Source organism: Larus michahellis, chromosome 2, assembly GCF_964199755.1.
Source record: "Larus michahellis chromosome 2, bLarMic1.1, whole genome shotgun sequence".
Classification (NCBI taxonomy): Eukaryota; Metazoa; Chordata; class Aves; order Charadriiformes; family Laridae; genus Larus; species Larus michahellis.
In genome coordinates this window covers 119,020,215-119,036,152 of record NC_133897.1, presented here as the reverse complement: position 1 = coordinate 119,036,152, position 15,938 = coordinate 119,020,215, and the positions used below count along the sequence as shown (strand labels likewise).

Sequence of the window (15,938 nt, the reverse complement as noted above, 5' to 3'; positions counted from 1 at the left end):
GATAGAGTGCACCCTCAGCAGGTCTGCTGATGACACAAAGCTGGGGGGTGGCTGACACACTGGAAGGCTGTGCCACCATACAGAGAGACCTGGACAGGCTAGGGAGTTGGGCAAAGAGGAACCTTATGAAATTCAACAAGGGCAAGTGTAGGGTGCTGCACCTGGGGAGGAATAAGCCCATGCACCAGTACAGGTTGGGGGCTGACCTGCTGGAGAGCAGCTCAGCTGAAAGAGACCTGGGAGTCCTGGTGGACAACAGGATGACCATGAGCCAGCAAGGTGCCCTTGTGGCCAAAAAGGCCAATGGCATCCTGGGGTGTATCAAGAAGAGTGTGGCCAGCAGGTCGAGGGAGGTCATCCTCCCCCTCTACTCTGCCTTGGTGAGGCCACACCTGGAGTACTGTGTCCAGTTCTGGGCTCCCCAGTTCAAGAAGGACAGGGAACTGCTGGAGAGGGTGCAGCAGAGAGCTACCAAGATGATTAGGGGACTCGAACACCTCTCTTATGAGGAAAGGCTGAGGGATTTGGGTCTCTTCAGTCTGGAAAAAAGACGACTGAGGGGGGATCTTATCAATGCTTATAAATACTTAAAGGGTGGGTGTCAGGAGGATGGGGCCAGGCTCTTTTCAGTGGTGCCTGGGGACAGGACAAGAGGTAATGGGCACAAACTTGAGCATAGGAAGTTCCACCTAAACATGAGGAGGAACTTCTTTACTTGGAGGGTGGCAGAGCACTGGAACAGGCTGCCCAGAGAGGTGGTGGAGAGTCTCCAACCCTGGAGACATTCAGAACCCACCTGGACGCGTTCCTGTGCAACCTGCTCGAGGTGACCCTGCTCTGGCAGGGGGCTTGGACTAGATGATCTCCAGAGGTCCCTTCCAACCCTATGATTCTATGATACTTGCCTTTCCTGATTTTTTTTCCTCAGTAATATTACCTTTAGCACTACCTGTTTTTGTTTTGGTAGACTCTACAACCAACCACGTGTTTGTTAAACCATAACGTTTGATTAAAAAGAAAGAATAACCATCATACGCAAACAAACAGTCTTCCCCAAAATGGTAGTCTATTCTGCTTCTTAATCTGCTGCTGTTTGCCTTCTAAGTTTTGTTGGATACCATTAATGAGTCTTTGGATTACAGGAAGAGAGGCTAATAGCAGAAAGCAGCTTAGTTTTAGAGACCTGTTCCAGACCGTATCCATTAAGGCCATAAGACAGGAGAGAAAAGGGGCTGTTGTTCATGAGCTATTTCTAAACACTTCGCTTTTTTGAAACAACTTACTTTGTAATCATTATCTTGGCTCTGGCCCCCTCATTTAACCTCATCTGCCTAACTTTAAATTCATGGAACAGATTTGTACTGCCTTGGACTCCACGCAATTGGCTGCTGTAAGATTCTTGGACTTTTTTTTTTTTATAAAAACATTTGATACCATTAATCATATTGCCATATGTAATAAATTGGCTGCCTGTGGTACATTGCCTCAAACTGTCACATGGTTCCAATCACAGTCCTGCCAACTGAAAGTGGTTGTTGGAAACTCTGACTCTTCCTCTCCGGCGCCCCGATTGCGAGGTCCGCGGGGCTCTGTCCTGTTTGTACTGTACATTAATGACCTGCCGGCTGCCTCGCGGCACAAAGGCCAGGAGTTACAAGTATGCACATGTTTGTAAGTGCCGCTGTACATAAGCAATAATCTGTTTGATATCAAAGTCACATCATTACAGAGTCAGCTTTTTGACAGCATTTGCGAGGTTTGAAGGCTAATTCAGTACATCTCTAATTTGCAGCTTAAATATCTGCCAGAGTGAAAGGTGGGGAAGTGGGGGGGGAAAGTATTAAATTTAGCTGTGTAAAATAATTCAGGGAACAAGAACACTGCTCCTGCGATTCGGCTTTTGCAACTGTCAGGGCTCTTGTCAAGTCACAGCTGGAATGCTGCAGATTTATAAGAACAATAGAGTTACTTGGGGGAGGAGGTGGGGAGAAAGGAATAAAACGCTATTTGTAGCACTTCAGCTAACACTTTGACACAGGTTCTTCGGATCTTTCTAAGTAGGCACAGACTGGTTTAAATAAATAAATAAAACCCCAAACCACAACTCCTTATCCTTTACGCAAGGATATTTTCTTAGAGCAGCGAAAATAGTCTATTGACTTTAGAGCTGGGCCCGGAAAAACAGCACTTGGTTTTGAATATTGTGAAGTGTCTTTCTACATTACAGCTGGACTTGGGGAAGGGAAAGGAGGCTACTGTAATGAAATAATTAATGATAATTTATGTTATATTAGACCCCTAGTCATGGATCAGGGCCCCACTGCATTAATTTTGGTGGAAAGGCAGAACAAAACAGCTCCCACGCTCAGGTGGTCTTAGTTTGGTCTCTAAGCTCACTAACTTTGTTCTCCTTTCTTAAACCTTCTTATTCTGGCTGTCTCTTACTCGAAGAAAATATGCAGATACTTCTGCTGATGTAGGCAAGGGGTAAAAGAGGACCATGAAGACACCTGCTGTCATGGGCCCTTGGTTGGACCAAGAAAAGGAAGGCCTGTAAACCTACAGGGAGGAAAGAAAAATACAATACTCTTTGGTATCCAGATATTTGAAACCTCTTGGCTGGACCAAGGAAGGGTGCCGGCAGCAGTGAAGATGCAGTGATGTAAAAGTTCACACGTACCAGCAGCCAGAGCATATACATAGGACCCCGGTGCACCCATATACCAAGGGGTAGCCTGCCTTGTGCTACTTTGACTTTTCTTATTATTCGTCCTAGCTAGATTAATAGATACAACACTCTTGCCATTTTATAGCCCTGCACGTGTAATGACTTTAGGAGACATTATAACCCCTACACTGAAAGAAACCTGTGGTTTAAAGCTCAGCAACATGAGAAACCCTAGACTCATGGGAGCTGCTATTCCAGCACTGGACTTTGGCCCTGGAGTCCTTGACTTCGCTCATATATACAAACAGGCACACAGCTGTAAGTCAAACTGGGAAGGAGGACAGGAATTCAAATTCTGTAAGAAAAAAAAAAAATAAATTTTCTCCTCTGATCCACTTTCTTCAAGAGATAGCTAATTCTTTTTCCAAATTGTTCCTCAGCTTTAGTTGATCTATTTTTCTTAGAAGACATTTCAAATTAATGCCTCGCAGGCTGTTCTTTCCTAGGAAGTTACACTGAGAGGATTTTTTTTTTTCCCCCTCAGAGGTCTTGATCTTCAGACCTTTATACCTGCGTTTAACTCAACATGTGATAAAAATCCCAGTTGTAGGATCATTTGCGAAAGAGAGACAAGCATGCACAAAAATGCATACAGGACCTCAGATTCACAAGGAAAAACTGTATAGTTGTCAAGTTGAAAATGCACAATACTGAATCATGCTGTCAAAAAGCTGACACCTCTACAATGCTTGGTATCTTACTAGCTACTGGTGACATTTCTGGGGGGTTTTGTTTTATAAAAGAAAAAAAAAACCAAACACACCAATGTTTCACAAGCTTTTCTCTGAAAACAAAAGCTCTTGGAAAACTACATGAAGCATTGCCAGGCTGACTTTAATGAACACATCACTTTCTGAAATGTATATAATCAAGGGCATAATTTTAGAAGTGTCTGTAGACGCCTTACAGTATTCCAGCTATAATAACCAGATAACAGTTTTAATTCTGCATCATACCCTTTAGTACCTCCACAGAGCAAGCTTGTCAGGTGAATTGAGCTATACATGCTTACAATACTGTTTTGATGCAACATAGACCAAATAGAAGACAGTATTAGTTTCAGCTGAGAAAAAGCTTCCATTTTTTGGTCTAGACTCATAGGCCTTAAGGGATTTGAGTGCAGAAGCTCTGAGCATTGCTGGAAACCCCTAATTACCAAACAACACACGTATCAGGAAGGAGTGAGCAACTACTGCTACACCAAATAGTCCCTTTTTTTTTTTTTGCCAAATGCCTACTACTGCTATGCCAGGTAGTCATAAATATTTGCCAAATGCCTTACTAACAGGAACAGACAAAAGTCTCGTTTGAGTTCAATCAAAAATCTTTAAAACAAAAACAAGTAAAACCAAACGCACACAGAGGAAAAAAAAACATAGAATTTAAAATTTTGTGTCAATGCTCTAGAAAGCTGATCAGCTATCACTCAAAGGAATGAGACTTAATTTGGGGCTCAGGGAAGAAAGTAATTCACATTCACTATTCCCAGGAACAAATACATAGAATTAACATTCATCTTCGAGTATTTTGACAGATCTGTGGAGGAAAAAAAACCCCACAAACCAAAAAACCTTTAATTTGCAGACTTTGTAAGATCCAAATAAAGCAGCAGCCCATTCCTGACTTGGACACTTGCTTAAACTAGAGCAAAAGTTGCCTGATCCACTCCGGTAACTTTACACAGTATGTAAAAGTTTATCATATATAGGGCCTCCACTGTGAGAGGAGGACAGTGACTCTGGAAATAAGATTAAGCATCTGCTTAAAATTAAGCTCATGGGCACATTAAGTGATGTCAACAAGCCTTCTTTAGAGGTTAAGCATTTGTTTATTGGTACGTTGAATCACAACGCAAGCATTTGCAGTATCTTGATGACACAGACTGTCTTTTTCCTGCAACAGCACAGCTTCTAGAAGGATAAGGCAGTGTGCCTGGTCCTGCGTGATGGACAGGATAGACACAGACACCCCCTGCTTTGTTTATGCTCCTGTTATCCAAAATAGAAGACTCCCTTTTTGCTTGCAGAAGTTTAACCATGTAGAAAACAAGACACTGCAAATATGTGACATCATTAAAAAGGGTTATAGCAGAAGCTACACAAGGCAAGTGGGCAATAACACAGAGAGAGAACTTACAGGATTCTCTACCTACCCAGGTACAGAAAGAAAATCCACTACCAAAATCTTGCTTCAAAAGTCTATTTTTTCATTATCTCCAATATTTCAAGTCTATTCGTTGTAAAGAGAGCCACCTTTGAGACATAGCCACACCTTGTCAATAGGATGCATTTCTAAATAACATGAAAGGTCAGGTTCCTGAAGGATATGTGCTTTCCAGTAACTACACACTGTAGTTTTACTGTTAGGCTAGGACATATTTCTAAAGTCTACCCATTGGCTAAACAAAAGAAAGATTTCTCAGCTGATTTCTAAGCTGAGAAATCCAGATCATGATTTTCAGCTATACATTACATCACAAGAAGAACAGAAAAATTCAATAAAGTCCTCAGAACAAACAATTTTTAGTTTTTTTTTATTTAAATTCAGATGACAAGTTAACCACAGCTAGAGGGGGTGGGTTTCCCTTTTTTTAAAGCAGAATGCACTCTGGCTGTCTCACATTATCGTATATAGCTGTTTATATATGAATAATCAAATATATGCAGTGGGGTAGAATTTTTAGATGTAGATCAAGAAAAAAAAGCACACAAAAACCCACTAAACCCTCTAGGCCTCTATAGAGTAAATTAAAGCACTTAGTGAAAGGAAATACTGGCATATATGAGGGCTTTGAATTTCAAATATCCTTCAAGAAGTTATTAAAAAGAGACTCTACTGCTGAGAAAGAGACAAAATACAACCATATTTCTTGGTATATCCCTTACAATTGCAAAAGAAACAGTCATTACATTAGCTTAGACTCAAAGTCATTTTTCCATTTTTAATGCCTTATGATTATTACAGGTTTTTAAACTCCCAAAGAAGGCAGCAACTCATATGAAGGAGCTATTTGCATTCCAGTTTTGTCTTTCTAGCTGTCTGTCAATCTAAGAGCCATATACTGGGCTTTACCCTGTTTGAACCTTCATGGCTTTACTGCAGGCTTCAGCCTGTGTTGCTGTAAACTGTGCACATGAAGACTGGCATTTGCATCTCCAATAGATTTGGCTCCCAAATTCCAAACAGATGCACTGAAGCTCAGAGCTGTTTAAAATAGTTTTCTACTTGCTGGTCAAAACTCTGAGCAGAATATTTCTTTCTTGAGTTTAAGGGAGCCAATGAATACTCCTCCACAAAACTCCTGGGAGCATCATCACTTGTAACATCTGCCTGGGATCTGGCTGCCTCAGGATCTCCAATGCTGCCATTATTGCCTTCATCCACTGAAAATAATTGCTCTCTTATCAGGGAGGTCAAGCTGCCTTCCTCACCTAGGAGGTAATGTTGCAACAGATGTCTCCTAGAAGGATGACCCATTGCTGAGCAAGCCAGCCCAGTACAGTCTCTGACCCAACATTGAGCAGGTTCTCGCTGCACCCAATAGCTGGCAGACCTAGCCAGCATTTCCACAATCTTTCCATCCTCCTTCGGTGCAGGAATCCTAGAGAGCCCCAAAAAGCTTCCACCATTGCAGTGCACGCTGATAGATGGGGCACGACTCCTAAATCTGTAGACTGCAGAAACAAAAAAAGCAATAAAGATAGACCAAGGACAACAGACCTATTAAAGATCCAAAGCCAAGAAAAAAATGTCTTCCACAATACCTAATCGCTAAATACTTTATAGATCTCTCATACCACCTCCCCCCCCCCCGCCACCCTCACCATAAGCCTTTGAAGAGGATTTACCTCTTGGTTTTGGTTATCACAAAACTAATGTAATTTGTCCAAGGTCAGAAAGCCAAATCTTTAAGGAACCAAATGATACATTGCACTCCATTTCAGTGGCCTCTCCTGTTGTGAAAACAACCCTTCCTGTCTTTCTAGTTGAGGCAGAGAAGTCTCATGCTCTGGGAAGCCAGGCCTGGAACTAAACCCAGGGACCGTGGTAGAAATGCTCTTCAAATTTCAATGTTTTCCTGACTCCATCCAAACCACTGCAACAGTCCTGCAATCCACCTAGCTTGATAATTTTAACTGGGTCTGAAAACAGAAGACTAGAGCCATAAAAAAAATGTCTTTGAGGAAGGTAAAGCCTACCTACAAATCTTTCTTGAGCCTCAATAGTTTATTTTGCCTTCCATTCAAGAACTCAACTCATTTGATTTACTCCTCGTTCTTTTCATCCCCTCCATCTCCCCCACCCTGCCAATACAACAATTCTTGTTTTCTATTTCTTTATGGTATTTCTCTGTTCTCAGAAGTACTCCCTTGCCCTAATTCTGACCTTGAAATATTCCCAGACAATTTTTACTTATCAAATGCCTAACTGTGACCTTTGAAAGGGGTTTGCATTAGACAAGGAAAGCCTGCTCCAGAGCTACGTGAGCTCCCGCTGCCCTGGTCAGCAAGCACAGAAGTGTGGTTGGAGTCCTCTGTGAGTTGACCAGGATGATTACCACCTTGTCAGAGGAGCTCCACACTTATAAAACACTTCTGCACTTCAGAAGGAGACTTCCTGCAGATATAAACTGCCTGTAGGCTCTGGAAACTAGCTGCCTACCAGCTATAACAAAGGCATCTTGCAGCATCTTTGCCTTGCAGTTCTGCTACAGAGAAGTCTTTGGGTTCCTCAGGATAAGAAATATCAGATCAGTAGGAAACTACTGTGCTACTGCTTCTATAACTCCAAGTCACACCGTGTAGGTGCAATAGATCCTGCATGGCATTTGTTGTTGGTGAGCTGCAGAGCTGATCTGCACAGCAGGAGGATAACATTGCTGAGACTGGGAAGTAACTCCACTCAAAGCGCAGGCAATCAGCTTTAAGTCCAAGCACTGATGTTATATGAAGAGTGCCCTGACTTAAGTTTCAAAGCCAGACATATTTCACAGAACAGAAGGAATTCTAGAACAAGTACTCTAAGATCATATTTGTTTGTCTACTTCATAAGTAGGAGGTTTTAGGCCTTGGGGGAAAGAGCCACAGCAAGCAATGCAAACACACAAGACAACACTTTATGCAGGTCAGAGAGTGGCAGCTCTAAAGATGAAGTAACAGCACAGCCATAGGGATGTTACTTGGAGCTCTTTTACCTTTGAGCCCTTGTTTCAAGGGAGTTGCATACATGCAGATGAACAAGCCACACAAGGAATTCAGTTTCAATAGCACCCATCTGCAATTGAAATCAAGTTAAACTCACCCTCCTCCTGCCCCAATATTACCACCCCCTTCTTGCTGATCACCTTGCAAGGCCCTGGCTTGGTCTCTTCCTTGCCACTCTGAAGTTGTCTGTCCACACCTTCTTCTCAGAGATCTAGCTAGCCGTAGTCTAGCATGCTGCTGGTTCTGGCTGCCTGCTCCAACATCCTTTTTCCCAGGGGAATGGAAAGCTCTTGAGTTGTGCTGATGAACCATTTTATTAGAGTCCACCTAAAGCTAAGAGTAAAGGTTAATGAACAGGGGACCAGTCAGGAAGTTACTGCTCTCCCAGGACAGTGGGAAACAGGTTCTAGAAGCTATAAAAGCCAGATTTACCTCATACCTTACAGAGTAAAAAGGAAGCCACAGTGCTAAATCAACACCAACAAACCTTCCTAGGCACAGTAAGAACTTACCTTCTAGTTTAGCCCTATCTCTTCGTGAAAGAGCCTCCTTTCCTTATTCCTTTCAGGAACACAAAGGTAACTCTACTGATATAAGGAAGTAGAGGGGACTAGGACTATAAGAAGTAAATGAACCACTGGGGGAGGAACTAACACAGCATCTTCTCATCTGTAATCAGCAAAGCATTTCCAGGCCTAATGAAATGAGAAGAGAGCTGACAAAAGCTGTGCATGAGGTTTGGGTCTTAAAGCATAGCAAAGTTTCTTTGGCCCTCAAAGAAGAAAAGGAGAAGGAAGGGTGAATCTCTCCTTGGCTGAGATATGCTCAGCACAGGGATAAGAGAAGGGCAGAATGAATAGTTTTTATTTCTTTGTAATATGTGAGCATATTTTGTCATACTGGGTTTTAAGGTTTTCTTCCAGTCTTATTCTGTGCAAGTGCATGCTCCAGGAACTGGAGTAGGTACTTTTTCCTCTCTTCCTAATAGCACTGTTTCCCAGATTTTGTGAAAATACAGTCTTCCTTCTGGACTATCTGACCCTTGTACATCCCCCCTTAGGACCAACTAGCTCATAGATTTTCACTAGCTTAAGTGTTTCTTAAGCTTCTTCTAGCACTTTGTGAATTCCTCCGAGACCCTTTCACAACTCTTTGAGGACCATGACACATAACCAAAAGAAACCCCAGGCCTATAGTGAAGAAGCAGCAAATGATTTTTTGTACTGCCTTCTACATCCTAGGTGCTGTACAAACAGAAAAGGCAGCTCTGAAAGAGAGGACCAAACCAAAAGAAAGGCCCACCTGATTTTTTTTTTTAAATAAATGTCACTTTGTGCTTGAAAGAGCAAAATTACTAATTTCTGTGAATGGCTGTCCAGAGACTAACAGATAGTCCAAAGTGTACGTGTGTGGGTACGCTTCCTAAAAGTACTGAAAGCTTGAACTTCTTGCAGACATGGACTGTTTTGATAGTTATGCTTATAATCATCACCTCAAAACAAAACAATGCCAAACCCTGGGTTACAAATGCAACTGCACTGGTAAATCTTGTGTTTTCTCCTTGTCATGTTTCAAGTAGCTAATTAAATGCAGACTTACTAAATGACTAGCACCAGACTACAGTAAGCTCGCTCCGTTTCTGGGCTTTGCTATGTACGTGTTCAGCAATAAAATGCTTCTTTCCCTCCCGATCTGTCAAAGGCAAGGGCAACGTATCATGAGTTACTGCTGGGGGAGGCGGGGGTGGGCAAGGAATGGTGGCCCAGAAGTTGAGGTGGGCGAACGCTTGATGATCCAGCTCATATGACCTAATAGACTGTGTCACTGCCTTTGGGAAATACAAACCTCCTGACACATGCCCTTGGCTGAAAGGTCAGAATAGAAAAGACCAAGCTCAGAAAATGAAGCCCTCCAGCTGAGAAAAATAATCCAACCATGGACTGGTTGAAAGCCTTATTTTTTTCCCCCAACTTCATATTTTTTTTTTTTTTAAATTTTCAAACTTGATGTGTTGCTGTAGTGCTCTTCACATCTGATTAAATTAGTCACATTGCATTATGCCATATCAAATGTGACGTGTTGCAATGGAATGTGAACAGCGTATAAAGATGAAGTGGCACCGCAGAGCTGCTACCTGCTTTTGACTTACATTGGTGTGCGAGCAGCAGGTAAGGGAGGTGTGCAAGGTCCAAATCCTTTCTTGTTATTAAGTCATGCTTTTGCAGCTGGTCAGTAGTTTCTTGCATGGTTACTTAACTTTGCATCAAATTAGTAACAGCTACTCTGAGAAACTCTTAACTACCTCTCCTGCAAGCCCCCCACACCTGGTTGTGATAATACGAAAGAAGCAGCTGATCAGGATTCAGCCCAACCCTTACCAGCACACTAAATACACTAACTAAAAGAAGACTAGTGAGATACAAAGCATGTCGGTAATTGCAACCTACAGAGAACAGGGTAGAGGCATCGTGTTATTGCTTACATATACACAGTGAGTATTATTCTTGGGGCTGCAGAAATCACACCATCAGGAAGCCCTGAATTCCTAGAATCATAGAATGGTTCGGGTTGGAAGGGACCTTAAAGATCATCTAGTTCCAACCCCCTGCCATGGGCAGGGACACCTCCCCTAGAATTGTGGGAGGACGCCTCCCATCAGGACACCTCTCACTACTAAATTGTAGTCATTTACTAAGCACCTCCTGTTCGTCTTTTATCAGTGCAGCTCTTGTGGGCCTCTGCAAGGAGTTCAAGTTACTACACCCACATAGAGCACAGAGAAAGCGTTAATATGATACTCCACCTTTCTTAGTGTAAATGCCCACTCCCATGCCTGGCAACGTACATGGATGGATTAGAGAAAATCCATGCTAATTTGACCTGGACTAGACTGCTACAAATGCACAATCCAATTTGTATTTGCTTTGGATATGACGTTTTTCCTGGGATTCTTGTAGGATAGCTTCAAAGAGACAAGAACGGTTTCAGCAAGAAGATCTGTTGAACTATCTACATGCCAAAGAGCCTCTAGCCCATTGCCATTTTTCTTCCATGTGCCCTAGAAGTCAATACCAATATCCAATATAGCAAATGATTGCTCTTTCCTATGAAAGGACTACCTAAGCAGTTAGTAAAGCCATATGGTTGGATAATCCACACTAAAAGACCAGAAAGGGGAAGTGCAGAGGCAAGAATATCTGTGTTATCGTCTCCACACGTAACCTGGACTGGAAGTTAAGAGAAGGCAGTCAAGTTAATTACACTAAACCTTCTGGTACCCTCCTGGCTACACAGCTTATTCTATGTAACATATTTTTCATATGTATATAAAGAAATATATTTTACAAGCTATGGAGCATTAATCATCTGAGGATGTAAGTTTTTGTGTTATAAATCACAACCTTTTTCTCTTAAGAGGTACTCTGTTTTTTTTTTACAGTCCCAGAGGTCCCTGGCTCAGGAGTTCTGGGGAGCTATAACATGCCAGAAATCTCTCCCTACTTGGACAAGGTTCCTGTGACCAAAGGCGCTTAACTAGATGGATGCGACAGGTACTCCCACAACCCAAGACCATGAGGTAGTACATGAAGCTGAAGAAATAGGTTGGCACAGCTGGGAGGCTTCAGTAACTCAGTCTCAGTGAGTCTGGTTGTAATGCCCATGCTCACTACCTTGTGTTCCCTGCGGAAGTTGTGTCCTTTTCTGTGCTTCTTTTGCAGCATTCATCTGTCTTGTCCCGGAAAGAGAACGGACAGGTTTTGACAACTTTTGTGGTGCATCTCTTGCAGTAGAAGTCCTGTTGCCTAGGATATCTGGGCACTACGTTGTCAGATAAGTATACAGTTACAATATAGCTGTAAGAAGGATAGTGTGCAGCCTATAATAATGAAAGTTGTATTCAGTCTATTAACCACAACTTATTTTATGCTGTCTAATTTTCAGACGCTGTCATACCCAGAAGTGTTCAATCCAAACATGAATCCAAATTCATGTTCTGAATTTCCTGATGACATTGTTCAGAATTCTTTTTCTCCCAGTTTCCAGTGCTAACTGAGGCCAGGTATTCCCAGTAAGGGGGAGAGGGAGAAATCATGGTGCTTAAAGAAAAATTTGTTGGACTAATTAAAATTTGAGTTTGGCTCAAGAGCATGGCTGTAGAGTTAAAAAGAAGCTAATATACCAGAGTGCCTAAAATCACAGACCTCACTTGGGAAAAAAACCAGTGTAGGGGTTCTCCAAGGAGCTGATCCCACTAAACAATTCTAGGACCTGCTCTCCTTTGAAAGATTTATTGAAAAAGCTGTAGCTGCCATGAGATGTATTTCTCTTTACTTCTCCCATTCCCTGCAATTGGACAGTTTGAATCTTTTCCGGTGTGTGGTCCAGAAAGGGACAACACGTCCCATGCATAATTTGCCCTGTCTTCCCTTTTCTGTTTGTCTTTCTGTGGTTCCTCTTTCTTCTCATTCATACATATTTAGCAGATGAAATGAATAGCAAAAAGCAACTGTGTTGTAATTAATGCACGTATGTAAAACCGGTGCCTGCATAGCTGACCTTTCCATTTGTCTAAATTAGGCTGGGTATAAAAGAAACTGCCAACACAATTTTCCATTGGTAATGACGTGTTTATGACCGTACTGAACTGTAACACCTTCTATTTTCTGATGGACTAATAGAATAAGGAGGATGGTGATCGCCAAAGCAGCTCTGGATCTGAGGTAACCCAGTGCAGTACATCTCCAGAGGTTTGAATCAGTTCCAGGACAACTATGTAGTGCTCTCAACACTCCCTGAATTCAGCTGCTTGAGTAGTCCCTGTTCTGGACTCTGGCAATGTGAAAGAAATGCATCAAATACTTGGGCATATACTTGCACCTGCAGCATGTCTCATGGGGAGCAAAAAGCTGATGCTCAAAGCAGACTGACGAGGACTTGTTCCCAAAAGAGAATCCTTGGAGGAGGAGAGACATTTCATATAACAGTGTTTGTGCATTTAGAAAATACTGTTATCAGCTCCCTGTGAAGGCCGAGGCCCAGTTTAAGGCAGATGGCAAGGGAGCAATCTGGAGCTGCATTGCACTGCTTCTGGAACCTGCTCTCCAGCTCAGACATGAGCTTCCTCCAAACCACACAGACCTTGTCCTGAAGCCATGCGCAATGCAAAAGGCACCACAAGCTGGAGAGTGTACCTCAGGTTGGTCCTGAATTAGAAACACTATTGCCTTCCTCCTAAGCCATGGAAGAACTTACTTACCATATGGCATCATCAAAATGGAGTGCCTCCCTACTTACACCCTGACTGGGTATACCCATGGATGGAGTAAGTCCTATATAACAACCTAGGCAGACCTTTCCTGAGGCCTAGCAGGTAACATCATACATGGGTGGATGACCTGGACTTTGGCTGGATGTGACTCCACAGGAACCTGGCGTTGGAGCAGCTGCAGTCTGGTTTGGGATTGCTGTGATTTACACCAGAGATGATTCTGGCTCCAATCCAGGCCAGGATATATGAGACGCACAGATGCCACACAGCCTCCCTGATTCTCCTGGCTCATGAGACACAACCATACTCACTGGCCAGACAGTAAAGATGGGGAAATTTGACACTGCACCAACAGTAAAGCTAGGATTTTAACTGTCGTTCAACCATTTGATTTGTCTAGAGACCTGGTATGCATATCTCAGCACTGGGGAAAATAGAGGAAATACAATTTAATACTGAAGTCACTGGAGTGGAAAAGCTGCGACGTCGCCCTCCCTCTCCACCCACTTGGTTTAGTTTGAGAAGCAAAGCAGTCCCAAAGTGCTTCCAGAAATGCACACACGCATGCAGACGTGACGATGGCAGCACGACCATTGCCACAACTAGAGCCGTGTGAGTGTTTCCAGCCACCAACACACGTTGTGCTGCAGAGGCGCATACAGGAGGGCACGCCGGGGAGCAGGAGCCTCTGCCTTCAGAGGAAGAATGGGTTTAAAAAACCCTTATGAATTAGGACTACCGTTGCTGCTATTAAAAGATATGGAAACTAATGTTTCGTCACTCCTGAGCTTAGAGAGCATGGCTGCCTCCGGAGTGCTGGGCTGTATGGGGAGGAGGAGGAATTGCAATTAAGCCTAGCTGATATGAGGCCACAAATTTAGGACTCCAGGCATCTTGGGCTTCCTACAGCCAAGAAATAAGAGGGAGAGAGTAGCTCCTTCAGGAGCCGTTTCAAACCCACTGAGATGTGAATGGCCGTCTGGGGCTTGTCTCTCTGCCCTGGGTCCACGGGGACCCCGCTGGTGACTTGGGCATCGCAGTTCACATGAATCTGGACCTTTGGGCTCAGACACACTAACAAGTTGCTGCAGGGCAACGAGAGGCTATTAGGAAATAAACTCAGTGAATTTATGCTTCAGAAAGGCACCCAGATGTCTCCCCATGTGCTGCTAGCGCTTGTCTCTCTTGGAGCTGCCCGCTGTCTTACAAGCCCTCGTGAGTCCCTTTAAGGACAAGCGAGGGGTGGTACCTGCTGTTTAGGGGCAAGAAAACAGAGGTAAGGGGAGGTAAGGATGGCACAGGGCCACGGGGTGGACCAGAGGCAGATTTAGGATTGATGATTGGGCTTGACTATTTGTTTATTCCTCTTCCTTAACTGGTAGAGGCTGTTCTGAATCTGTCATTCAAAACAAAAGCAAGACAGGCGGATGTTTTGTGAATGGGGGAAAGACGACGCCCCAGGGATTACCTTCAGCTCCCGAGAGATGCAACTTGTGAAACAAGCATGGTTAAGCAGATGTTTTTCCTTGGTAACCACCTACATCTAATGGGAGGAGCACCCAGGAGTGCTCCTGAGCTCCCACAGCCGGGTTCTGGCCCTGGCTGAGCCCACGAGATCCCTCATGCTCCAGCTCCCACTGGAAAGAAATCCAGGGCCCCGTGAACCTAACTCCAGAAAGCAGACAAACGCTGGCACAAGACCTCAGGGCCTTGACCCAGCCTCTTGCCCGAGGAAGGGAGAGGACAGTAAATCCAGCTCAGAAGAGATTCTCTCGGTGTTCAGTGGAGCCTCCCTACACTGCTGCTGAAGCCCGGCAGCCCCTCACCTGTTATTTTACACTTTGTACCCATGAAGCACATAACAGCTTTGCTAGTAGATATTCAGGCAACGTGTGAGGACGTTTTTCAGTTATTCACAGCTAGTCATCGAAACAGAGTGCAAGCTAATCTGTTAGCTGATGAATTTGCATATACACAGGCTTTAATATCAAGTGAGATGCACTTTGTGTGAACTCTGTAGCTCTTATACAACATATTCAATTAATATCTGTTCATTGGTTTTAATAGGTTTCTCCTATAATGTTTACAAGACTGTATGGGCTCTCTCTTATGACTAATTAACACATCTTTAAATTCCTTTGACTAAAGCTTTTCGTCGTCTGGTGAGTAATACTTTGATTTATCAGGCTTTAGATCCAAATATTTGGGGGGAGGAGTCATATGTTCATTAAAAAATAATCTTTAATATTCTGTCCTCACATAGTAAGGCGATGTAGCAAGTCTTCCACTATGTTGTTTGGTATTTTAAAAGCTGCTATTTTATTTGTGCTTTAATTTTAATGCTGCCATTTCACTTTATGTGGGGAAACAGAGATAACTAATTTTGTCAAAGAGTTGATGGTTCAGAGGACTCCACCTTCACTCCAAGCCTGATCCGGCTTGTACACAGAACCATGAAAACTGGCATTGCCTTTGTACCACGAGACTGAGCACTGCTTTGTCATGAAAATGATCCTTGCATGAAGCCTACAGAAAAGAAAAAAAAAAAAAAGGATAAAATCCTGTACCATCTACCACAGCTTGTGTCACCAAAATTGCTGAATGATTGGAGGCTCAGTTTTCCGTACTGGAAAAGTTACTCACAGCCTTTACAAAAACACTGGATTCGAAGCTGATGTCTTCAAAACAGAGCTCCACAGCGCCATGGTTACAGAGGAAAGCAATGCCTGGTTTCCCT

General features: G+C 43.2%; 1 long non-coding RNA gene across 1 annotated transcript; it reads right to left on the bottom strand.

Annotated features, from left to right (window-relative positions):
• Positions 1-5,242: 5,242 nt before the first annotated feature.
• On the bottom strand, positions 5,243-8,563 carry LOC141738409 (uncharacterized). The gene is made up of 3 exons (XR_012585386.1): positions 8,445-8,563; positions 8,073-8,265; positions 5,243-6,402 (listed from the first exon to the last, which is right to left on the bottom strand). It is a non-coding gene; the product is annotated as an uncharacterized LOC141738409 (long non-coding RNA).
• Positions 8,564-15,938: the final 7,375 nt, after the last annotated feature.